Raw genomic sequence first — 6,150 nt, 5'->3', positions numbered from 1 at the left:
TCTGTTTCTCTTTTCCTTCTGTAATTATTTTTTGCTGTTTGGATCAGCATGTCTGTCCCCATTTTGAAGTGTTTTATTTTTCTGCCAACCTCTGCACAGCAGTGTTTCACTGTTAATTTCTAGTGCAACAGTATATGTACATAAACATTACGTGTGAGTGTGTGTGTATATATTATGTGTGTGTGTACACATACACACTCTCAAATCTGATTTGCCAGTTCTGTAGTGTTAATTATGTTATTGGGATAGTCTTGACTCTTTATCTCTGCATTACATCTGTGGCTGAAGACAACTGTAAGTTTGTTGCTCAACATGTAACAATGAAAATAAATATTGTACTACCAGACTGTAGAAAAGGGGAGGACCTGTCTGCGATTCTTGGTGAGATGTGTAGAAAATCTGTTTGAATTATTTATTCTACATTCATTTGGCATATCTATTGCTAGTTCAGTATGGTCTTTTTTGCAAATCACTATGTAATATCAGTACAGAATCACATATATAACATACAATGTTCTCTCTTTTTTTTCATAATAAAGGCAACTGGATTCAGTTTAAAAGAGGGCTCTGGGACAAATGTTTGCTGTGTGAAGAAGAATGTTAGAACAGTGCTCTATTGTACAGCTGTATATAAAGGTCAGGTCACAACACAATGGCCATATATATGTGTGTGTGTAGACCTACTCATCAATGGTTTAGTTAGTTGACCTCAATCCTAAACTGCAAGATAGTGGTTCAGTTTCAGAGTTCTACAGAACTGATTGATTTAAGGGCCTGAATCACTGGAGCGTTTGGTAACGTCGGGAGAGAGGAAGCGTCTGAGGGAGCACTTACATTAAATATGACATCTTGAATGTTGCATGGAACGCATCGCTAAAGAGAAACGCACCGACTTCCCAGAAACCTTTGAAACAAGCGTGGCTCACCCAGTGTTACGGTCCACGACAGAAAAATGCTTGTGGAAGTGGAAACCTGTGGTGGTTACAATTCTTCCTGCATTTGGAATGCACGTTTAGTCAGATGGGAAGTGCAGTTAATGCTGAACAGCATGTGTACCGAGATCAGATACTTCTCTAAACTAAATCTGAGACAGGAGTATTGTTTATATGACTAGTATAGGTGGGTTATAAGAACTTTAATAAGTATAAGGCGGAGCGATAAATACTTGTCTCAGCAGCTATGTCACATAAATCACAAAAAGGAAGAAAGGCAAGATGAGAAGAAGAGATAAGGGGACAAAGGGAAGGAAGGGGGATGATAAAAGAACAGAGGGCAAAGAATGGGAACAAATGAAAGAACAAATAGAGTGGAAAAAAGAAGGGAAGATGGGGTCAAGAGGAAAAAAGGCAAGAATGGAAGAAGGAAAGGCAGAAAAGATACTCACAGAAAGGACAAAGGGAAGAAATAAATGGGGAAGAGGAGTGTACGATTCACCAAGTTTGTACGTGGAAAAATCAACCTGTGATAGCTTCATGTTTTACAGAATGTTGGTAGCCTACATCATGGAAAAGACGTCATCTGTTACCTTTATGGACCTCTGTTGGCAGAAAGCAGACACTGCAACAACAGCATTGGCTCACAGTGGAGCCTCAGTGGCTGAGGACTTCTGATCCAGTTGGACATTACCCAACACTGAGGGAATATAAAGAATCTCAACATTTGGTTAAGCACGGTCAGTGTAACGCTTATCAGTTCAATTTTCTAAGCACAAATGGACATTTGGAAAAACAGAAAAATGGGTTCCAATATCTAATTTTTAATTTTTTTCCATTTTGACAAATTAAAAAATTGGATCTTTAACCTATTTTTCCAATTTTCTATTTTTTTATTCAGAGGATCAGAAATTGAGAGAATTACAAAATTGTGTCTGAGCTCCAATTATTCAATACTGCCATGGTATTCTCTCCCTCTACTTTGCGGAATATGCAGGTCATTAACTGCATATGGAAGAAACGGAAAAAAAACTGATAGACTTTGGGGTCAGAGGTGCAACTGATGGTTTCGAGTGTGTGGGGTGGGTGTAACTAGGCGGAACGAGGGAGAGAATACCATTGCAGTATTGTATAATTGCAGCCCGGATGCAATTTTGTAATTTTCTAAATTTCTGATCCTCTGAATAAAAACAGAAAATTGGAAAAACTGTTTAGAGATCCAATTTTTTAATTTGTCAAGGCAAAAAAAAAAAAATTAAAAATTGGATATTAAACTGTTAAGCGTTACACTGACCAAGCAGCATTGGACCGATCAGTTATAGAACTTCAGTACATAAATCATCATGAGGAGATACAGATTAGACAACATAAGTCTAGTTGGTTTAGTATTAGGTTAACCCTCCTGTTATCCTCCGGGTCAAATTGGACCCGTTATCAAAATGTCTATATTTAAAAAATATATGGGTTTCTTTTCCAACCAAATTACCGAGAAAATAACATGGATGGTTCCAGGTTCGCAAGTCCAGTTAACGATCACTACTTTCATTGAATTTTGAGTTGTTTTATTCAATTTTATAGCATTTGAAAAAAAGAAAAAGGTTTTATAAACAGTATTCTGATTCAACTTTGACATACACCAGTCTGTGATTATCCATCAACATACATCCCTCTAATATTAGTCAAAATAATTCATAATTTCAGCTTTTTTGACTCAAAAATTAGGTATAATTTAAAAATCCAACGAGGTTTACTGACCATGAATTCCGAAAAATAAGTGTAACACTAGTGGAAATAAGTTGGTGTCCGTGGCGTGTATACAGTATGGTGGTAGTGGAAAAAAGCGTCAACAGTAAAAAAAATAAAATAAAATGAACATTGTCACAAAAGTCACAAAAGTGTTCATTTTCTCTTTTGACCCGAGAGGACAACAAGTGCATGGTCAACACGAGGGTTAAGGTATTCCAGCTATTTAGCTTTGCACTTCAGTAGAATGTGGATACATGAGAAAGCTAAAGTCTTGTTTGCAAGCGCCTTAGCTAACATTAGCTTACTAACAGCTAACTTGTCCTCAGTTAGACATAGGTTGCTAAAATAATCCTTGGACACGTTCTCATGTTTTTAGCCAGCTACAGGCACGCGTCAGAGGACAAGTTAGCCGCTAGTAAGGTTAGCTTGTAACATTATTAGCACACTAAGACACGTGCAAACATAATACTATAGCTTTCTGATTGAAGAGAACCATGTTAGATTCATGCTAAGTTGCCTACTTATCTCTATTTTCTTGTGTTCACTTGAAAAATGCAGCAGTAAAACAATTAAAATCAGAATCCGGTTTATTGCAAAGTATGTTTTTCGCATAGAAGGTATTTGGTTTGGCGTTATGGTGCATTGACAAGAAATGGCTTACAGGACTTCTTAAAAACGATGACTGCGGGCTCTGGATGGGAATAACCCTTGTATGATTGGTCACTAGAAGCCTGTCAGGTAATGCAACACCCATACGCTACTTTGGGAATTTTACACAGCATCCTCTGATTTAAAGTGTTAAAACAAAAACCATGACAATTTGGAATGATTAAAAACAAAGCAAACATTAAGGGAGTTCTTCTGCCTGGGGGAGGGGTCCAGTCACTTTCCATGTTGGGAGATTACCTTCATACAGTAGCTGCTGGGAGGCCTGTTGCATCCAGCCTTCCAAAAATCAAAAAAAAAGTAAAGGCTGGCTGTCTTCTGTATAGTAAAGTCAGAAGAAGTCTAGTCAGTAAAATATCAACACAATTACCAATGTATTTCCTTCATTTACATTTCTGGCATTTTATTTAGGATTGACTTTAGTCTGATTTATTTGCAGGGTTAAAATAATGATCACAATATATTAAATTCCTTGTCTGTTGTCTGAAATAATATTTGATAAATTGTAATATAACGTTAATTGCTGTGATATATTCCCTATTTTGCCCAGCGGACCCTGGTGACCCTGGACCCAAACACTTGACTGAAGCGATGTGTAGTTTTAACTTAATCTTGTTAAGTTATCACAAAATCGCAAAAAATTTAACTACATCGACGTACGTAGGTACGTGAAGATACGGACCCTGTGCCGGGCCCTACGGCGTAGCCTGACGTGCACCTCTCAAACAATGTAAATACACATTGTGGCGACGCAGACCGCAACACTGAACACACGCTGTAAAATCTACGCCGTGGCTTCGTACGTAGGTACGTGGAGACAAAGGAAAGTTGGCCAATGTTGAAAAGGACTAATTAAAATCTAGTTTTTAGTGATGTGTTCAAAAGTAGGCTAGTTCGCAATGTGCACATTATAATTTATTTTCTGATGTGCTACTGTATGAATCCATGATTGTATAGAGCTCAACAGTGACGGCTCTGGTTCCTTATGTGGTTTTCTCCATTCAGTTGTTCCATTGACATGCTTAGGGACCGTTCAGTATTTATGGAATGGACCATTGGAGGAAAATAGGGGAGAGTCATGTCTTTTTATTCTTTGTTGAGGGGAGGGTCACCCAACTGTTTTTAGTCTAGGGGGAGGGTCACCCAACTTTTATATTCATGAAAACAACAAAATTTCAAAGTGCCTTGTTTGGTGCATACTTTTCCATGTAGCTCTCAGTCTCGGCCCCCCATCGCTAGCAGATGGGTCTGACCCAACAAAAATCGCAACATGACAGCAACACGAGAATATAATGAAGCTGACTATCTCAAAGGTTTCATGTTGCCTCGAGCTCCAGCACTCACGGAAAATATTGAGCATCCACGTGTGCCAGGCTGCCAGTAGGCTACATTCATTTAAAATTAAACATTGCAGTTGGTGCAAAGTGGAGCGTGTGAGCGCTGTCGGGGTTACGTGTCAGTTAAACTTCTCATCTCCAATCCTATCTATAGAGCTCCAGCCAGCTGACAGCGGGGTCTGTGAAGGTGGACAGGCCGGGCGGCAAGCCAGCGACCCCGGCAGGCACCCGCCGGCTGCCACGTCAGACTGTGGAGCTTCTGAACTCTGGCACAGTCAGACCAAATTTGCAATTAGCCATCCATTTTCCTAAAACTGACCATATTTGAGCTCTACATAGTTGATTTTTTTGCATGAAAAAGTCTCAGAAGTGATTTTAGTAATGAAATAGCAGACGAGCAATGTATAAAGAGCCCGTTGTTGGCCGCAACAGCAATCCACGGCTGTTGTGATTGTTGAAGCGCTTTGCACACCAACACACTTAACTTTGAATTTCTGATTGAGCGGGCCAGCTGTCAATATGGGTTATTACCCAGCGTGCTTTGTTGAATGGTCTCAATGTTTGACTGTTTTATTTCATGTGAATACTAGTTTACTAGAGGAGTAACTTAGTATTTGAAGTAATGCAGTAATGCAGGAAGTGTACATTAGAGTTTCCATGCTTATTGTGTTTCTACAAGAATGTTAGTGAGTAAATCTACTGAAATGGCCACCATAATAGTGGAGTGTGATGTGTAAGATGAGAAAGCAGAGGTTAAGTCATGTATGTCATGATTGTAAAAAGAAAAACAGTGGCTATCTGTACATCTTTGCCAAGGGCAAACCAGTACAGAAGGCATTAATAACTTGTTGGGGAGGGTCATGCGTCTTTTCCAATTATTTTGGAGGGTCTTGGAAAAATGTATTGCTGGCGAAGGGAGGGTCAAGTCTATTTTGACTAAAGATCCCAAAACTCCTCTGGTAGCCCTTGAAATAAAAAATGAACAGTCCCTTATATAAAGAGTTTTCAGCCTGGAACCAAGCCAACCAGCTAGGAGAGAAATCGTGACCATAAAATAGGTACAAGACTGTGTACAGAAACTATCACAAACTTCAATGGTAAAAGCTTGCTCTAGCCGTTCGCGGGTAAGGTGAACATCTCCATGGCAACAGCGAGTTGGACCAATCAGAGACGTCGCTGTTACGCTTAGGATTGTGGGTAGTGTCACATTTTTTCCATAAGATTGTAAATAAAAGATGTTTTTCTCAAAAAAAGGTTGATTGAGGCGCATCAATAGCGTTTGGAAGAACCATACACAGACACAACAGCCTGGCACCTCCTCCTCATGCTGGTCACCAGCCGCAGCAGTCCTGACCTCAACCCCATTGAACACTTGTGGGATCAGCTTGGGCGTGCTTTTCGTGCCAGAGTGACCAACACAACCACATTGGCTGACTTGCAACAAATGTATGTCTTGTTTCTTCAAACTT

Source organism: Perca fluviatilis, chromosome 19 (assembly GCF_010015445.1).
Source record: "Perca fluviatilis chromosome 19, GENO_Pfluv_1.0, whole genome shotgun sequence".
NCBI lineage: Eukaryota > Metazoa > Chordata > Actinopteri > Perciformes > Percidae > Perca > Perca fluviatilis.
This window is presented reverse-complemented; position numbering follows the sequence as displayed.